At 42.5% G+C, this 20,851-nt stretch overlaps 1 long non-coding RNA gene across 1 annotated transcript; it reads left to right on the top strand.

Moving 5' to 3' along the window:
* The first annotated feature begins 5,586 nt into the window (after window positions 1-5,586).
* On the top strand, window positions 5,587-19,897 carry LOC143268874 (uncharacterized). The gene is made up of 2 exons (XR_013045016.1): window positions 5,587-5,625; window positions 19,574-19,897. It is a non-coding gene; the product is annotated as an uncharacterized LOC143268874 (long non-coding RNA).
* The last annotated feature ends 954 nt before the right edge of the window (window positions 19,898-20,851 follow it).

Genomic DNA, 20,851 nt, shown 5'->3' with positions numbered 1-20,851 from the left:
CTCACCCATCACTATATCTCAGTCACTTACGCCTGAAGGCACTCTTTCCATGGAAACCCACGGGCCATGCAGTCAAGGAGGCTGACTTTGGTCCCGTTCTTGTCCTCCAATTCTAACTCCCCAGACTCGTCTCCAGCCCTGGAGCAGAGCACTTTCTGGGGCCTCTCTTTCCTCTGACTCCATTCCCAGGGAACTCTGCAGATCTTCCCTACAGCCTTCCTCCCCCACTCCATGCCTTTGTCTCAGCCACTGACACACAGAAGAACTCTCTACCTGGAGACCTGCTAGACAGGCTGGCTTAGGAACCAGATAGATTATCCCTACTCTCCTTCCTGTTTATCACCTACAATTCCCCAGTCTCATCCCCGGCCCTGCAGCAGACCAAATTCAGGGGACTGTCTTTCCTCTCTTCTTCCAGTCCCTGGGGACCCCACAGATCTTCATGGAAGGACTCGCCTTCCTCTGTCCTATGGACCTTCTCAACTTCCTCCGACTAACCCCATTCCTTCCTGTCAGCTCCCAATACCCAGAATCATGTTCTCCCTGAGGCCACAAGTGGCCACTTCTGGCAAAGGCTCAGAAGCATTCCCCACAAGGCAACCCACAGCCACCTCATGCTCCTAGAATCCAGTGAGGTCAGCAGAAACCATGATAGGGAACACTTACTCAACAAGGACAAGGACAGGGTATCAACAGCTAGAAGACAATCATCCTAAACTCAGGTGCCTGACACCAGTGCAAAAATACAATCAATGACAATCAGGACGATGTCTCCACCAACGCCCGGCAACCCTACTACCATAGGCCCTGAGAAATGCAGTAATTGGTGTGGCGATTTCAGTATCCGTCAAAATAGACTTCAAACCAAAACTAATCACAAGATATTGAAAAGGACACTACATCCTCATCAATGGAAAAATCCACCAAGGGTGCATTTCAATTCTATACATGTGTGTATCAAATACAACAGCACCAAAGTTCATTGTTTTTAAAGCAAAACAATATTATAGCTACAATCACATATTGGCCCTCATAGAGTGATAGAAGATGATGTCATCACCCCACTCTTGCCAATAGACAGGTCATCGAGAGAAAAACTACAAAGAAAAATGCTAGAGCTTAATGGCATCATAAAACACATGGACCTAGCAGATATTTATAGAATATTTCAGCCCAAAACAAAAGAATACACCTTCTTCTCAGAAGCTCATGGAACTTCCTCCAAAACTGACCACATACTTGGACACAGAGCAAGTCTCAACAGACACAAGAAATTTGAAATAACACCCTGCGTGCTATCTGATCACCATGGCTTGAAGAGGATTTCAACAACAACAACAGAGAGCTTACAAACTCATGGGATCTGAATAACTCAGTAGTGAATTCAAAATGGGTCAAGACAGAAATTAGGAAAGAAAATCAAAACTTCTTAGAATTGAATGAACTGACAACACAACATGCCCAAACTAATGAGACACCATGAAGGTGGTTCTAAGAGGCCAGTTCAGAGCAAAATGGACAGAGCTCCTATTAGGAACTTAACAGCACACCTGAAAGCTCTAGAACAAAAAGATTATCATACGCAAAAGGAGTAAATGGCAAAAATAATCTGTCGATGCATTTCTGAACAGTCTTATTAAATAAGAAACACAATGCCAGATCCAGGGGTGAGAGCCGTAGAGATCAGAGAAATAGTGAGGGCCACCAACTAACCTTAGTTCCCCACGCCGCTGTAGCTTCCCAAGAGAACCAGCTACTTCCTCTCTAACCTGCACCTTTATTGCCTTGCTGTTCTGCCTTCTCATTGACTCTTAACCCAGCCACCTCACTTCCTCATTACTGCCTGTATGTACAGACCTCCAGATCTCTATGGTTGGTACGAGGATTAAAAGTGTGTATTTTAACAACACACTTGGCTGTTCCCTAGTGTGTCCTTGAACACACCAAGACTCTGCCCGCCATGTGACCAGATTAAGGGCATGGGCTACCACCACCTGACTTTCCTTTATGGCTGGCTATGACCTCTGATCTCCAGGCAAACTTTATTTATTAACATACAAATAAAATATCGCCACAATAATCAAACTTATGGCTAAATTCAACAAAATAGAAAAAAATCCAGAGAATCAATAAAATATAGTTAGTTCTTTGAGAAAACCGGTAAGATTGACAAACCCTTAGCTAAATTAACCAAAAGACAACCCGAGAAGATCCAAATTAATCAAGTTAAAGGCAAAGGTGGACATAACAACAGACACCGAATATCCAGAGTATCCCGAGAAATTGGTAAGAACACACTTTAAAAACTTCTTGTACTCCACCAAACTAGAAAATGTGAAAGAAGTGGATCATTTCCTGGGCATCTGCCCAAAGCACTCTCCATCCTGTTACAGAGATGCTTGGAACTCTGTAAACTTGGAGACGATTGCAGTGTCCGTGTAAGAAAACTGAGTTCATTTCATACACATCATAACAGAGCTGGAAGGGAGGGAGGGAAAGGAGAAGAGGATGAATAAGAAAGGGGAAAAGGGAGGGATGATAAAGTGGCTTCCAGGACGCAGCTCTGAAGCTGGAGGACTCAACCCAGGAATCGCTGTGTATAACCCAGTGCACTCGACAACACCACAGAGCACACCACTAGACTCTCCTATTTGGGGAATAATGAACAAGTCATGTGCCGAGCTAAGGAAGTTCACAGGCTGTGGAGGGTAGGAAAACAACCTTTCCTTTCATCTATTTTTGTGAAAGTAGCAGAAGCTATAAACATCTTCTTTTTCCTGGGTTGGTAATTTTATCCCTCATGACCTGTCTTTAGCCCCAGAGAAGGAAGCCATTTGGTTCGTACTGTGGGGACTGAGTGGTCCTCTCACATTCTCCAGTTCATCAAGCAGCCCCCTCTGTTCCCACTTCTTCTCTCACCTGCTCCTAGTATTTATCTTGCCCAGCAGTGGCAAGAGAGGACAGGAGAATTAGTTGTTGGGACATCGACCCGACACCATGGGCCACCCCACAGACCCAGGAGCCATTTATTCATTTGATAACACATCTTCAGAGATGACAGACAGCCCTTCATTCTGAAATCATTCTCAGGCCACCCGTGTTCCCTGACACAGAATGGACACAACTGGGAAGATGCCAGACTCACCCCACACACTCATACATCTTGTCACAGAGACGAGCCCAGGGCTGTGTGGGTGCTTTGCTTCCTGGGAGGGTGAGTCTTGCAGATCACTGCCAAGATGCTCCTGCCTGCAACACACAATGCAAACAAGATATCAACACAAGCCCATCCTGCTGCTAATAAACCATTGAGAAATGAAGTGCAAACAGCATCAGTGTCCTTGAAGTTAAAAATACACCCTCTGTTCAATACCAGATGCGTGATAGGAACATAGTAGACGAATCTCTTTTCTACTATGGGCCTTGCATATTTATGACATGTGGCTACCTTGTTTCTAAGTTCACAAGGAGGAGTTAGTGGTGGTGCCTCAACTCAGAAAGTAGTGGCATACCCATGTATATTTATATTATCCAAAGCAAGATGAACTGGTCACTATGAAAAAAAATGATGGAGATATTGTGATATTCATGGTTGTTAGCTTGACTACGTATAGAGTTAACTCAAATCCAAATGGCTGGTTACATTTGTGAGGAATTTTTTTTGGTTGAATCATTTGACAACCTATATAAAGGACATGGAAGAAGAAAGTTTTTGCTCTTTGCCTGCTTACCCTCACTCTTGCTGGTAAGTTCATTCCTTCACTGATATCAGAGCCTACTTCTTTGGAATTCCAGCATATACTGAAGACTAGCTGAGCCATCCAGACTCGTGGACTGAATGACTATTGGATTCTTGGACTTCCATTGGCAGACAGCCATTGTTGGAATATTCAGGCCATAACATCTAAGCCACACTAATAAATCTCATTTTTACATGCACACATATTCATTATATCAGTTCTATTCTCTAATGAACTCCAACTAATACAGAGATAAATATACGCATTTTCTTCTGTTAGTACAGAGCACCTCTGTTGTGGGATGCTCTGTATGCTGTGAAAGTGTTGCTCTGATTGGTCGATAAATAAAACGCTGATTGGCCAGTAGCCAGGCAGGAAGTATAGGCAGTATAAGCAGATAAGGAGAATTCTGGGAAGAGGAAGGCTGAGTCAGAAGATGCCAGCCTGCCTTCCAGGGAGCAGCATGTAATGATACACAGATAAAGCCATGTTTTCCATGGCGACATACAGAAATGGACTGAGTTTAAGTGTAAGAGCTAGTCAGTAGTAAGCCTGAGCTAATGGCCGAGCAGTTTTAATTAATACAATCCTCTGTGTGTTTACTTGGGTCTGAGTGGCTATGGAATGGGCGAGACACAGGAAAACTTTCAGGTACACACCTCTGGGAAAAAAAAATACACGAGGAATAAACAGCAGCAGTTGTCACAGTGGTGGGGACCTGAGTGGTGGTGACAGGAGAAAGGAGTTCACATTATGCCCACTCATCCTCTCTCTCCTCTCTCCGCCTCTGTAGGCACGAATAGCTATTTTTAACATGCCTAGTTGTTTTTCGTGGCTCCTATCCTGTTTCTCAAAACTGACTTCTGCTTAGTAGAAAATAAAGAAACCACCGCTAGACACAGTTCTGTTTTATGGCCACTTTCTTATGACCATTTGACTAGGCATTAGGTTTTACTTTCTCTCCTGGCATTTCAGAGAACAACCCTCCACCTCCTCTTTTGGGGGAAGTGTTGAAATATATTTTTTTGTAACCCTAAAAGAAGCCTCCCCTCGTCCTCGATGTCATTGGCTGTCATTCCCCTTCTCTTTACCCTGTGAGTTTTTTCTTAAAGTGGCCTGTATTTCCCCTCTCTGATTCATTATTAACCATTAATATTCTACCCTGCTGGACTCTATTCTCCAGTAACGGCATCTCAAGAGCCCACCATAGAGTTCCTTTATTAATAAAGCCCAATGAGCATGCTTTCCATATTTACATTATTTGACCTCTAACATGTCCAGGGAGCCACCTTTCCCAAAGCTTTTTGCTCTGTGTCCTGGAAGTCTTCTTTATCCCTATCCTGTCTGAGTGGCAATTTAGACTAGCTAGAAAATCTGTGTGTGCTTCTATTACATAATCATCCATAGGCATGAACAGGATGATTTTCTCCATTCAATATAATAGGGCGCCAAATCAATCATTGTAGTCTCAATATTCAGTGCCTAAGACAAAGTTTTTAATTAATAAATATTGGAGAGGTGAATGATCAGTGAAGGGAAATTTTCTTCTGCAATCCTGGATTTCAGTATTACCTGTGGCAGGAAGTATGCATTGTCCCTATTGGCAAAACCATTTCCTCCTTCCCCTTGCGACAGAACTTGAAATTAGTTAGAAAACTGCATTTCCAAGTCTCACTTGTGTGACAATGCAATGATGCTCAGAGCAATTAAATGAAGAGGAAATATCATGTGCACCTACAGAATACTTTTTGGGCTGGTAGGAATCCTTCTCCCATGTGGACCCTCTACTGTTAAGTAAACATCCCTCGTGACTATGACATCACCCCTCCATGACTATGACATCACCCCCGTGACTATGAGAACAGACAACAAGACAGTGAGAAAGGTGGGTCTTTGTAGGGTTCTGTAGCTAGAATACTTGGGCCCTTCCAAATTAACACTGACATTTACTTGTCGTCCTAACATGTTAAGAAGAGGGTATTGGTCATGAAGGTTCTGTTCTCATAAATGGATTCGTGCTATTACGAAAGATGAGAATTCATTATCAGGAGAATGGGTACCCAGTTAAAAAGTGAGTCTAGCCCCCTTGCTATTTCAGCCTCTCTTTGACCTTTTGATTAGGATAGTGCAACCCCAGAAGACCCTGGCCAGATGCCAGCTCCTCAGTCCAGACTCCTTGACTTCCATAATGAGAGCTTACAAACTTCTGTTTCTTATAAATAACCAGCTCTGTAGTATTATGTTATAGGAGAATGAAGCAGATGAAGGATCAGGGTTACCATACCAGCCTACACCAAGTCTCTCCATCTTCTTAAAATGTGAAGCAATGGACCCTGGAGCTGTTTAACTCACTTTCGATTCTCATTCTCTCTCTCTCTCTCTCTCTCTCTCTCTCTCTCTCTCTCTCTCTCTCTCTCTCTCTCTCTCTCTCAGCTGAACTTCATCCTAACTTACACACACCTTAACATGGATACACTTAACATAGTTTGGATCAACAGAGTGCTGGAAAGGTGACCCTTTGGTTTTCACATTCACTTATATCACAGAGATGAAATCAGGTTAGATGTCTAAGTTAGAGAGCATCACAAAAGCAAGATGATTGATAGCATGTTTCACACCCAGGGCTGGCTGGCTTTGTCCTGAGTAACAGGCTTTTGTGGTTAAAAATTTGAGAATTTATGGGATAAAGATGTATGGCTGATATTCAGGAGCTCCCCCCCCTCCCCGTTTCTGAGAGTGAAAACTATCTGTTTAAGTCTCCTTAAAAGTGATTGGGTTAATCAGTTCAGGCTTCTAAAAATGAATCATAAATTGGAATTTTTGCAAACTGATAATTCTAGGAGCAAACAGAATTCGGTCCCCAAACCAGACATTTCAACACCACAGGATCATGTTACCAGCAGGTTAGCTCTGATTACAGTAGCTGAAAGTAGCATGGGGAGGAAGATCAGAGATCTAACAGGCACACCCTCCTAGGGAAGCACAAGTCTGAGTGGGTAATGAATATTTTAATCTCTTAGAAAAGCCTGCGATTGATTTATCTTTCGCAGCATTCGAAGTATTTCGCAGCCATAATCTTAACTGATGTTTTGAAATAATTCGAATACCTGATGCTTGTGAAGGAGTCCAGACTCATGTCTTCACACTGCAAAGTTTGATAAGGCACAGTTTTTTCCCATATAGGCACGCAATTGATTTAACTATTAGCTTGACCCATAGGATTCCCTCGCAAACTGACAACCCTGAGAAAGGCCATGGCTGTAGTGAAGCACCCCTCCTGAAAAGAGAGCGGGCGCCTTGCCCTTTCTCACAGTCCTCTTGGCTGCAGGGAAACAAGAATGCTCTTTGTCAGGGTAAAGCCAGGAGGGGCACTTTGGAGCTCATTTTTCTCATGGTGCATTCAAATCAAAAGGAATGAAGATAATTTAATTTGAAATATGCCCTAGTGGTTCTTGTACTACCCCTGTGCTCCGGCATGTTTCTGAAGAAAATGAGATGGTAAGAAATCAAACATAAAGAAACTCAGCTGGGTGTCTAACATCTTTAAAAATGTCCATTTATAGAGCCTGTCTTGTCTTTCCTTTTATTCTCTCTTTCTAAGATGCAATGGCTGATCACTGGGTCTCCAGCACCAGAGACAAAGACAATGTATTCCAATGTATAAAGTAGTAGGTAGTTTTGTGTGCTTGTATGTGTGTATATGTATCCCGTGTGCTATTGTATGTGAAGGAAAGGTGCCAAGGTAGGTGTCTTCCTCGGGTGCTATCTGTTCTGCTCTTTTGAGCCTGGAGCTTACTGATGCAGCTACATTGGCCAGCAGCAAGCGCCAGAGCTTCTCTGGCTTCTGCCTCCTGCCTAGTGCTGGGATTACACACCTGCCCCGCTCAGTTTTCACGCTGAAGTTCAAATTCAGGCCCTCATATTGCCTGGCTAGCACTCACCAACTCCGAGTCACCTTCCCAGGGCCTCAGATAGTTTCTGTTTAATATTTTTATTTATTTTCGGGGGGTATATACATGCCAAAGAGCACGCGCGTGTGTGTGTGTGTGTGTGTGTGTGTGTGTGTGTGTGTGTAGATCAGAGGACAGTTTGGTTCTCTCCCTTCACTGTGTGGATCTCAGAGGTCAAATTCAGGTCTTCAGGCTTGGTAGCAAGCACCTTCAATTCCCTGGCTCTTAATTACTTTTTAATTAAACATTTACTAAAGTGTTCACTTTTGCTTTGTGTTTGGATAATCTATTCACACACTCACCAGTTAGGGTTATACAACCATCATTAGCACAACGCTAATGACTAAACAGTTACATTAATTTAATCAAATGAATATATTCATGTGTGGTGAATTTACAGTGCTGGAGATCAAACGAGATCTAGGCATGTCAGGCAAGCACTCCACTGACGAGTGTGTCCCAGAGCTGAATACTAATTTTAAATAAGCACAGGAAGTATTTTAAATTTTGCTCCATGTGATTTTTACAATATTCTCACATCAGGAGTGGGTAAGAGAACTGCTCTATAGATGTACTGTAGAAGGAAGGCCCAACCATAGATTCTCACCAGCTGTATGATCAGGGAAAGCTCTTTCTGAGGCCAGACAGAATACAGGGAGTCAAGGGGACATGGGAAGAGAAAGGAGCTCCTCTTCCTGGGAACTGGTTTACATTTTGTGCTGGCGGAGAGTCAAGAGCTTCAACAAAACAGAATAAACCAAAACAGCTATGACATTGCTAGCAGAGAAACAAGGCTTTTTTTTTTTTCCTTCTGAGGGATATATCAAGTAAGAGTAAATTTTTAAGTTTGACCATATTAACACTCCCCTTTCACCCTAAACCAGAACAGTGAACCTCAGAAACCACCTCGCAATTTTAGTTACAACAGGAAAATTTTATAAGAAAAACAGTAAGTAAACTCACTCACTTTTAACTTCATTTTTAAACTTTACACACTCTTTAAATCTGGATATACATTACTATGGGACACTATGACTTCAAAAGCCACCAAGTCATACTCCAGCTGTTGTTACAACACTCACTTAAGTCTGAGGTGTTTACTATCTCTCTCTTAGCAAGTCTTAGCTGTATTCCACAGTGACCTCGGCCAAAATCGTTTTCTGTGTCAAAACCCCGGCTTCCTCTGAGTGAGCAGAGGTCCTGGCAGTGGGGATCTCCTCTTGCCCAAACTGGAACATGCTTCATCCCCCACTGCTGACCTTACCTCATGGGACTCTTTCCCTCCTGTGTGATAACTGGGATAAACAAATGGACCTCTTCTGAGAAACAGCCCATGCTGAAAAATTTTTATTATGTATAGGGGAGGGCATCAGGTCCACAGACTGGAAATGCAACTGAAAATCCTATACTCCTTGGGGGAGGGGAGAACATCTCTTCATACACCTAAGCTCTCCATAGAGAGCTTCAAGAAGGATAATCTAAGTTTCAATTCGCCGTTCCCCTCCCCACATCACACAGAAATCTGTCTCCCTCTGGCACTGTCCATGCTGTGTTCATTTCTCTAGAGACCAGAGAAGGAACCATATAGCCTGAGGGCATGCAGCTGCTGGAGGGGCCCCTCTGCTGGGTTTACAATAAATACAGTTTTGTTGGCAGCCCCAAAAAACAGCAATGGCAAAGCAAATAGCATAAAAGCAGCGAGCCCTGTGAAAATAGTGTTGGCTATACTATGTAAATTGCAATAGGAAAAAAACAAGTTGAAAACTTTTAAGTCCCTACCGTCTAAGTGAGTTTCTCCAGGTAAAGCACATAGTCTCCTTGGGAAAGAAACAAAACAAAACAAAACAAAAAAAATTTCAGTAACATTAAACAACAGGGAAACAACCCAACCACTGAAATCAGCTGTATAGCGTGACTGGTGACGCCAAGAATTCTGTGACCCAAGTGACGCCAAGAATTCTGTGACCCAAGACACAGGTTCCTAGCTGCCCCCGGAGTCCTGTGAGAAACAGCACTCGGTGACGGCTTTGTCTGCATCCATTGCTCCAACTGTAATTTGCCCACCAGTCAATATAAAACTTGCTCCCCTAAGCTTCATTCGATTTCCAAACATAATTTCCCTTTCCCGAAGCAAAAGCTTGACTATCAACATTTCTCAAACAAAGTAAAGTATTTCCTATCCCGAGACATTTCCACACAGTCGCTGGAAACACAAATGCTGGGGGGGGGGGACACCCACATTTATAAAACAGCTGGATAACGTGTGTGAACAAGGGGTAGATAAAGGACAGCGGCAACGATGACTTCTATGAGGAATAAAGTGCCTAGAATACTAGTATAGTTAGGGAATATTCTCCCATGTTCACGCCTTAGCCAGGGCTCCAGGCTGCGAGCTTCCTCAGGTCCTCCGTGGCCACGCTTGAGTGACAGTTCTGATAGCCCCCTGGTACATTCTCTTGGCACGCTCAGATTTTGCTGCTTCCCAAGTCTTTAAGATGTGAAACGAACCCCCAAGGGACACATTAACGAGGCCAAAGGCACATGCAAACCCAAGCCAGCAGCCATGTCGCAGCGCCCCGGATTCCCATGAGAAATTCTGCAACCAGTTTATCTACGTCACCGAGTCTGCAAACAGGCGGCTGCAAGAGTTTAAAAATACTCTTAACTGTTTTGAGATTTCCCTGGCCATATTTAGTTCCCCGTCTGACAGTCGTAGGAGAGACACTAAAAACAGAGAAAGGAGGATGTGCGGGGTGCTCGCATCCTCTCCCACGTCCATCCTCATCTTCACAGACCCTTGCCGCTCGTCCCCTCTCCAGGGAAGCTGCAGCCTCAGGTACTGCTCTGCCATCCCTGGACATCTGCTTGGTTTGTCTATTTTCTGCTACAGGCAGAGGACAGGAAGGAAGGGTTTGTTTCCTGTAAACAGAGGGAGAGAAAATTACAGCTATTATTGTTTTGACAACGGAAGTCCTAGCTGAACCTGGTAGCATAGTTCATTCCTGACAGGCGGCAGGTCTGAGAACGACTCTTGGCAAAAAAAATTCCTCCCAAGGGGTGTCAGAGAAAAGCCGAATGCCTTGATAGCTTCGCATTAGATGTCTAATGGCACGGCAGTACCACTCTGAGCCATCCTGATCCTGGGCTGTGGAAATGGAATGCAGCCTGGGTTTTGATGAATGTTTTTGTACAAGCCTCCACCATCCCAAGCGAGCATGACAGATCTTGACCTTCAAGCACATACTCAAGTTTATGCAAACATACATGCCACGGTTCACAATGCCTTGATAAGGCATTTCATTTATACCTATCTTTTAACTGTCTCCCCTTGTTCCCAAACTATCAAACTTCATTTCTTTGGCAGTCTTCTTAACTTTTTAGACTATATATAGTTGCTGTGCATTTGATGGAAAACTGTGAAATTACTCACTATGTTGTAGGATCCTGTCTCTTGATTTCAGTTTCAATATTCAGTGTACCTACATGTTGTTAGGACTATGTTTGACTCCTTGAGATATTTTTAATTCTTTTAATTCTTTTTTTAATCTGGTCATTTTTTGAAATCTAAAACAAACAAACAAAAATCAAACCAACCAAACAAACCAAAAGAGGCTAGGAGATAACCAGATCCATTGGGTGGGGCGTCAGCAGAAAGTCAAGTCAGGTACCTCCATCTACTAAAGACAATGGAATTTGTTATTCAAAGAGAATTATAGGAGCAATAAACTATTTTTGCATTGGGAGCATGGTGCACACTCTGTCAAGCAGGACAAGCATCGTTTCGATTTCTTTGAGGAAGCAGCAACCTCAGCAGAAGCGTGGAGGCGGCAGCAGCAGTCGGCAGGCTTGTTTCCATCCTTGTCTGTCTTCGCATCTCACTTGGCTGTCTTCCAAAGGACAAGGTCTCTAAAGGCTCAGTCTTGGTCCTCCATCACATTCTATCATGGCCGGAGGCTTCAATGATATCTATGTGCTTTGCCAACTGGGGACTCCAGGCACCACCCATAACGCATGCCAGATTCTTAGAAGTCACCGTTTACCTAACACAGCCACTCGGCTGACTGATAGACTTCTTCCTCTGCCCATGCCTGAAACAGGACTTTTCTTCCCCATCTGAAACCCGTTGTCTCTCGGCACTCCATCTCAAGGACTGCTGCCACCGTGAACTTGGCTGCTCAGTTGGAAAGTTACTCCTTATTTTGCTTTGCAGGCTACAGTGAATCTTCCAGCAAGCTCTCTTAGTTTTACTCTCTCCCGAATTGTCTGTCGTGTCTCTCTTTCTCCGTTCCTGGGTGTCCTCTATAATGTCAAACCACCTTCCCCTTCACCCAGAATACTGTAGTAGACCCCACCTGAAAGCTGTATTAGATGTTTACACTGGAATTTGTGAAGTTGTAAATCATTTAAGCCCATCATCTTCACAATTAAACTCCTCTAGGGAATGTTCATTGTGTTCAGCATTAAAATCGAAACACCTTATCATGAACGGCCTTCAGTTGTCTCTTGTACATATTCTGTCACCCTCTACTCATACGTTGAAACCGTCTTTATGCTTCCTGGAGTCATCCCTTCCCCACTAGAGTCTGTGAATGAGGACCCTTGCATTGCATGTCCTACCCTTGACTCCCTGTTGATTCTCAGGCTGAACTTCACTGTTGATTTCCACCAAGGCCAAAGAGCTCTGGTTTCTCCACCATTGGACTTACTGCTACCTGATGATTTCTGGTTTGTTTATTTCTTTATTATCTCTCCCCATCCAAAGACGCTATCTCTCACCTCAGGAAGCTGGGTGAACAGAGGCCTTGTGTTCAGGTCCAACGACGTGGCCCAAAGGCTTCTGACATTCAGTGATGCTCAGAAGGTACAAAATGGATTAGGGAATCAAGCAACCAAGGAGCCCTATCTATTCTTGCATATTAGGAAAAACTGTCTTAAGCAAGTGTTGGATAAGCAGTTGGGGAACTCATCCCTGGGATAGACTAATTCTTTATGCAACACCAAGTGGTCAGTTCTGAAACTATATACACACAAGCAACACTAAAGAGAGTTAGCAAGTTGTGAGGTGTGTGTGTGTGTGTGTGTGTGTGTGTGTGTGTGTGTGTGTAAAAATAATAATCAGAGAAAAAGAGGCCATTAATGTGTGAGAGAGAGAGTGGGATGGCAATGGCAGGAGTTGGAAGGAGGGGATCCCAAAGGGACTGAAGGGAGAAATCATGCAATAGTATTTTAATTAAAATAAAAATATTTAATTTATTGAGAAAAAATAAGTGTTGTTCCAGTAGAACCCTGAATAATGGATTATCATTAAGTAAAAATTTTAGGGGAAAGGAAGGAGAGCGAGATGTCAGGAGAAAGCAGAGGAGGAGGAAGAGAAAGAAGAGGAGGAAGAAGGGGAGAGTAAACAAAGAAAGAAAAAAGAAAAGAGAAGGAAGAAAGAAAGGGGAGAAGAGAAGGAGGAAGGTACGACTTACAGAACAATGTCCAAGTTTGACATCTCTGGATCTTAAGAGAGGAGGAAGGAAGGGAAGGAAGGAAGGGGAAGAGCCTCAGAGGGGAGGATTGTAGACCGTCAATTTAAGGTTGAGCATTTCCTGCGATGCCCTGTTGTGACTCTGTACTAACGGCCACCCACTTCACAAAGAAGTTTATCCAATGAGGACTGAGAGATGTGTATAATGATAAGTAGTTAGAAGGCAGTTTGATATCATGTCCATCAAGCAAAATAGTAGTAGTATGCTCACCCCAGGGTCTATGATCTACCCAGCCACATATTTTTAGTCATGTTAGATAGATAGATGATAGATAGATGATAAATAGATAGATGATGGATAGATGATAGATAGATAGATAGATAGATAGATAGATAGATAGATAGATAGATACATAGATAGATAGATACATTCATACATACATACATACATACATACATACATACATACATACATACATAGATGGCAGATAAAATTTTTTAAAAAAGAAAACAGTAAGATGAAAGGCAATTGGAGACAGCCAACACAAATATCTAGCCTGCACATACAGATGCAAACATAGCATGTGTACCTGCAAATTATATGCACACACCCACATTAACCTAAACATATGCCACACATACAAACACACAAATCATCAAAAGGTTATTAAGTTTGTACACCTTTAAGAAATCCAAGTACACATATGGAAACAGACAATAGGATTCCTTTGTAGAATCTCAAGGATAAAATACGGTGGGCAGGAGTTATAACCTTGGGAGCTCTGATGAGAACCCGTGAACAATTGATACAAGGACATTTTATATTATGGCTACATGTCTTAAAGTCCAACCCACAGGCATAAGCTGCCATGAGCATTGCAAACAGCAAATACATAAGATGGGAAATTGTACAGATTATTTTCAGGACACCAAAGATATGTTTGCTTGGAAGTATTTTCATGTCTGTCACTACCAGTTAAAAAGAGCAGTGAATAACAGCAAAATATATATTGAAAGTTTGGTGTGAACATTTGCTACTTTTTTTTTCTACCAAAATTTTGAACAGATTAGAAATTGAAAAATTAAGAACTGGGAAATGTAAAATTTAAATGCAAAAAATTAAAAAAAAAATAAGCCGTCCTTTGCAGGCAGCTTTATTGGAGTACCAACATTACAGAAGTAATGAAACAAGCATGTTATTTTTGGATTTACTTATTTGTTTTTATTTTTAACTGGTACATAAAAGTTGTACGTGGTTGTGGAATTCCATGTGGTATTTTAATACATGTATTGAATAATAGTATTTAAATAATAGTAAATAAAGCTGTCTCCTTAATCATAACCTCTTCGTGGGGAAGCATTTAAAACTCCTCTAGGTTGTTGTTAAATACACTTTATCATCACCTCTAACCATCCCACTGAGCACTAGCATACCAGACCTTCCTTCTCCCATCTACCTGTAACTTAGGTACCCACTAATCAACCTTTCTCCATCCGTCCCTCTCTGCTCTCACCAGCCTCAGACATGGCCATTCTTTTTGACACTCAGAGTGGCTTGTTTTGACTTGATGGGGGACTATGCTGCACCTGGCTCTCTGTGCCTGCCTTATTTCACTTGGCGTGACAATCTCCAGGTCATCCATCTTGTCATAACTGACAACTTTATTCTTTGTGTGTGCAGTATGTAGTGTGTGTGTGTGTGTGTGTGTGTGTGTGCACATGTCATGTGTATACATGTGGCAGCCAGAGACTGATGTTAGGGTGTCTTCCTCTATTGCTGTTCACTGTATTTTTTTTTTTTTTGAGACAGGGTCTCTCACTGAGCCCAAAACTCACCGATTGGTAAGACTGGCTGATCAGCAAGCCCTAGGGCTTTGCCTGTCTCGCCTTTTTCCTCTCACTCCCTCCCCTACCCCAATGCCAGAGCTATGGATGAGTCACCATATCTGGACTTTTATGTGGGTAACAGGTATCAAAACTTCCATCCTCATTCTTGTCTGGAAGGCACTTAACTGACCAGGCCATCTCTTCAGCTCCTGAGTGTGTTCTTTCATAGGACTGAACAGTATTCCACTGGGTCCATGTACCATGGTTTCTTTATCCAAGGTAAATATATTCAAAATATAGACCTTTGCTATAATTCTATTACAATCATTTCATAGGTCAAAGAAACACACACACACACACACACACACACACACACACACACACACACACGCACGCACGCACGTATGCATGCACGCATGCACGCACGCACGCACGCACGCAAATGAGTTCATTTCCTTTGCTCCCAAAACAGTGCACGTAACACTGTTCACTCATCTCACGACTCTCCGTCTTTTATTTTGTTCCGATCACAATGAGAGAGGCAGTAGTTGCTTGACATGCGACTGAATCGGCTCCTGTGTTCATCTGTGAATTGTTTGAAGCCAGGCGTAAGCCTGAGTATGCGAAAGGAGAGGCACACGTGACAGAACACCAGGTGAAGCGTCTGCTTAACGGAAGTGAGCTCTGTTCATTTCCTTGGGCGGCTATATAAAGTGCTAGAAATTGAGGGGGTTAAAATATCAGAGATTCGGTGCACCACGGTGTGGGAGAGTAGGAATCTAAAAATCACAATATGAGCAGGACCACGTTCCCTCCAAAACCCTCAAGGAGAGTCTCTCTCCCTGTCTTTGGTGCCGTCGAGCATTCTGTGGCTTATGGCAGCGTAACTCCACCCTCTTCCTGTAGTCACATGTCCGGCTTCCCTCAGTATCTATGCATCTCTTTCATGGTGTGACATTTTCTTCCTTCTGTCTCCATTTTCTTAAAAGGAAATCAGTCACATTGAATTAGAGCCTACGCTAATCAAGTATGACCTCATCTACCTCATTACATCTGAAATGATCCTATTTCCAAACACAAGGCTGCATTCTCAAGTCCTGAGGACTCACACTTCAACATCTTTTTGTCTTGAGAGGGGGCACAATTCAGCCCATCGTATAAACCATGGATGTACTGGAAATGTGTATAAACTTACAGGTGCAGGCCCAGGGCAAGAGGGTTTGCAAGTGTGCCTGTGAGTGTGTGTGTGTGTACAAAATAAAGCACTCCAGCTAAGTACCACTAGGTTGGTCTCCATTATGCTTTCTGGTTCGTGTTCTCAGTGGTTATTTGGGCAGCCTTTATGCCGTCCCATGTTTCCATTCACAATGAGTAATGGACCATTTCCGGGCTCTCCCTCCCACTTTTAATGAACACCAACCCTAATTAACTGACAGTAACATGTAGCTGCTCTTGGCTACACTCATCTCTCACTGAGGTCATAACGGGTGTTGGTAATGTAATTTATTACCATGTAAGGCACACTCCGGGACTCTCAGGGTGAGGGCCACTTTGGCAAATGCCACAGCCGTGCAAGGCAGGTTTCTCTTGGTAAGGTAATATGTTCCATAGCTCCTGGCCTTGGCTTAATGACGCATCCAAGTCACAATGATTCCACTGGAATGCTGCAAAGATTTCCCAACACACCACTGTCTGCTGGAAGGGACAGAGGGCCACTGTTTTAAAGAAGGACTACTGCTTACATCAAGACCCCCTGAAAGATTTGAAGAGCATAATGTTCCCATGTTCAGTATTTGCCATAAACTCCTTCTCCAACTAGCAGATCATACCTCAGGAGGAACAGAGACACTAAAAAGGCAGTATCAAAGATCTCTCTTTAGGAGAATGGCAGGCGCCCAAGCCATTGTGTGCCCTGCAGTGAGGTCACCCAGGCAGTCTCCTTTAAGACCCAGCTCTGCACTCCCTGTGAACTCTACCAAATTAGCTTTACACGATGAAGCCGTCTTGCTTCTCTAGAGGATCAAAGTAGCTGGACCGAGTCCCAGTGCTCTGGAGATAACCAGTCACAGGATACGTTTGCACCCTGTTGTGCTCCTAGTACATCATGCTGCGGATTCCTCTGCATTTCCCAGTTTATTTCCATAGAGGGAACTTGGGTTCACATATTTCCCTGCATTATCTGCACTAATCTGTACACTCCACTCTCCTTACAACGCCTCTGGAACTGTGTGACATTGTTTGTCTCATGTATGGGGCTACTGTTCCCAATGGAGTCCTTTTATCCTTCCTATAATAACCTTTGTAATAGTAACAGCACCTCCTTGTAACACTTAAAATGCTTTTCTCACAAGGACAGCATGACAAGGGAAAGTATGTCAATATGATTCTTAAGTGACATTTGAATTGGGAAAAGTCACAAGACTGCTTAAGCAACATAAGTAACAATGAGAGTGAAATGATGTATTAACATAAAGAATGGGAGAGAATAATGCAAGTTAGAAGGAATTTGAACTCTCTAGTAGTGAGAGTCGTTGTTGGTATTTCTTTTTTGCCCCTTGCTCAATTCATATAAACTAGCATGTCTCTCTACACACAACCATATGTACAAATACATAGTAGATGTGACCATAGAGGATAGAAATTGGCATATATATGTTTATACATATAAGTGTGTGTGAGTGTTTATGTATATGTGAGTGTATGTGTTTGTGTGTGCATGTGCGCCTGAGTGTATTTATGTGTACCACATGAATACAAGAGCCTGACACAGGCAGATGAGGGTATTAGGTCTCCTGCGACTGGCGTGATAGATGGCTGTGAGCTGCCGTGAGAGTGCTGATTTGGCCATGGGTCTTCCACAAGAGCAGTAAACACTCGTAACCTCAAAGCCATCTCTCTAGCTCCTGACTCTAAACTATTACTTTCTTCAATTCTGTAAGAGTATGGTCATTCAAATGCTGCTACTGATCTCTATAAGCTTTGTGCTATTGCTTTCCTAAAAATACCTTTGACTTTAGTTTGTGAAAATGAAAACCCAAACAAAACAGGTTCATTACTTTGTAGTTGAATTTTAAGTGTGTCATCCAAGTTTTAAATCACCTTGAATCCTCATCATACTCTGACAATTTATTCCAATTGAAGTATTTTTGTTTCCAAAACTGAGCCAGCCCTCTTTGATCACGCGCTATCATGTGTTTTAACTTTATTAGATATTCCTAGTCACAAAAATGCTGTATGTTCATTACAACTCAAATGGTTATATAAGGAAGAAACAATCTTCATCAGGCTGTGACCCTCTAATCTCATCTCAAGAGCAAAGTCTACATTGAAGAATAATAAATAGCCATATGAACTTATTTAGGGGGCTACTTAAGATATGTTTTAAAGTAAAAAAGAGAATGATACACTTTTTGTTTTATCTTTACACATGTGCATATCTAACACACCTAACTAAATTTTGTCCAATCACTGCCCTATGCGTGGACAGCCAAAATACTTGCAGTTTGTTCACACTCCGGGTAGAAAGGATTGTAAGAGCCAGAGGTTTGGGGACACCATGAGAACACAGCCCACATAATCCACTAAGCAGGGTTGATAGGGACTCACAGAGACTGAAGCAATAACCACAGAGCCTGTGTGGGTCTGAGTAGCTCCTCTGTATATATATTATGGCTGTGTAGTTGACTTCTGTCTTAGTTAGGGTTTCTATCGCTGTGAAGAGACACCATGACCACAGCAACTCTTATAAAGGAAAGCATTCAACTGGGTGTCTTACAGTTTCAGAGGTTTAGTCCATTATCATCGTGGCAGGAAACAAGGTGGTATGCAGGCAGACATGGTGCTGGAGAAGAAGCTGAGAGTTCTACATCTTGATCCTTAGGCAACAGAAAGTGAACTGAGTGTCAAAGGACATCTCAAAGGCTAGCCTAACAGTGACACACTTCCTCCAACAAGGCCATACCTAATCCAACAAAGTCATGCCTCCTAATAGTGCCATTCCCTAGGAGCTACCACAATGTCCTTGTGGGACTCCTAACAGTGGGAATGGAGTGTCTCTGACTCTTCAGCCTGCTCTTGGAACCCTTTTCCTCCTACTGGGTTGCCTCATCCAGCCTTGGTATGGGGGTTTGTGTCTATTCTTACTGCATCTTTTTATGCCGTGTCCAGTTGATATCAAAAGGGAAACCGAGGAGTGGATCTGGGGGTGAGGGGAGGTGGTGAGGGGAACTGGGAAAGTGGAGGGAGGAGAAACTGCAGTCAGGATGTAGCGTATGAGGGGAAAAAAGATGAAAAGTAGAGAAAAAATAATGTTTAAGAAGACTTTGTCAATAAGCAGCCATAATGTTTAAGTGCCTTTATTTCTGTAGAAAAGCGTCCCTAAAGTGGAAGTGTTGAGTCAAATTACATGTATCACACTTATCATTACTTGTTGGAAGACTAGAAGGGCATAGAATTAGCAGAATATTATAGAAATCAAATTCAGAGAACAATTAAAGTCCCATTTCTGAGTTACCCTGTGTATGTGACCAGAGAACGCTAGCCAGAATATCCTTTGATGTTGGTGAAAATGTGCTCACATTGTGCAGTAATTCCCCAGTGGTCATGATCAGCTGTGCTATTCAAGTTATGACTGCATTATTTATCACTCTTCAAGTGTTTATACCATCTTCCAAAAGGAGAAGACAATACTACAGGCAGAAAAGAGCTACAGCCACTTCCCTCTTAAATACAACCCAACAAAAAGTCCACAGGAGAACATATGGGAATCTGACCATCCGACTTACAGACCACAGTGCTCACATCAATCCAAGTCTCCCTTATGTACCTTATGCAAATTCTTCCTGGAAAAATCAATAATTTCATGTATTTGTGATATTTCCTAGAAGCATTCAATAAATAACAGAACAATTTCTAGTTTTCATTGTTGAGTTATTAACCCCATCCTTTCCCTAATATCATCATACAACTTGTCATATGTTGACAAAATGTGTGTCATAAAAACATAATGCATGCCAGTTCACAAGGATTACTTTGTATAAAGACCATAAAATTTGTCCACAGATAGTCATGAAATGTTGTCTTTTATCTCAGTATCCTTATTATCACATATTGTTTCCAATTTCTCAGAAGAGAAGGAATATTCATCACACTTAATAACGAGAAGCAAGGTCAGTATTGCATAAAAGTTCAGTTTTCTATGAAGTGTAAATTTTATTTCAGCCGGGCGGTGGTGGCGCACGCCTTTAATCCCAGCACTCGGGAGGCAGAGCCAGGCGGATCTCTGTGAGTTCGAGGCCAGCCTGGGCTACCAAGTGAGCTCCAGGAAAGGCGCAAAGCTACGCAGAGAAACCCTGTCTCGAAAAACCAAAAAAAAAAAAAAAAAATTTTATTTCATTTGACTCATTTTCACTAATTGCTTCCTCTTTGCCGGGATCAGTCTAAGGCATAAAGAACATAGAGGTGGACACACTGGTCCCTGGTTCAAAGGAGTCGAGGTTCTAATATGATCTCCAAGGCAGTGGCCACACTTAGAGCAGAGTATGAGAGGAACGATAGCAAAGATGTGTCAGTAAATACAAAATGGTTTTTAGAACAATGCTCAACAGTTACTTTTTCATATAAGATATAACAAATAGAAACAAGTCATATAAGTACCATACTAAACTGGGATATATTAACTAACAGAAACACAACCAAAAGACCTTATAGAAGACTCACAGATATGTCTGCAATGTTTTATGTCTAGATGATTATGCCTACATAAATGGCTGTCAAACAGCATTGGCACCACCCAAGCCAACAGTTTCCCATATCCACTGAAGGTGGTCTCAAGATGTTCACCCCTGGAGGAACCAGAGAAGAAA

Source organism: Peromyscus maniculatus, chromosome 16 (assembly GCF_049852395.1).
Source record: "Peromyscus maniculatus bairdii isolate BWxNUB_F1_BW_parent chromosome 16, HU_Pman_BW_mat_3.1, whole genome shotgun sequence".
NCBI lineage: Eukaryota > Metazoa > Chordata > Mammalia > Rodentia > Cricetidae > Peromyscus > Peromyscus maniculatus.
Note: the sequence above shows the minus strand (reverse complement) of the source record. Positions and strands in the feature narration are given on the sequence as shown.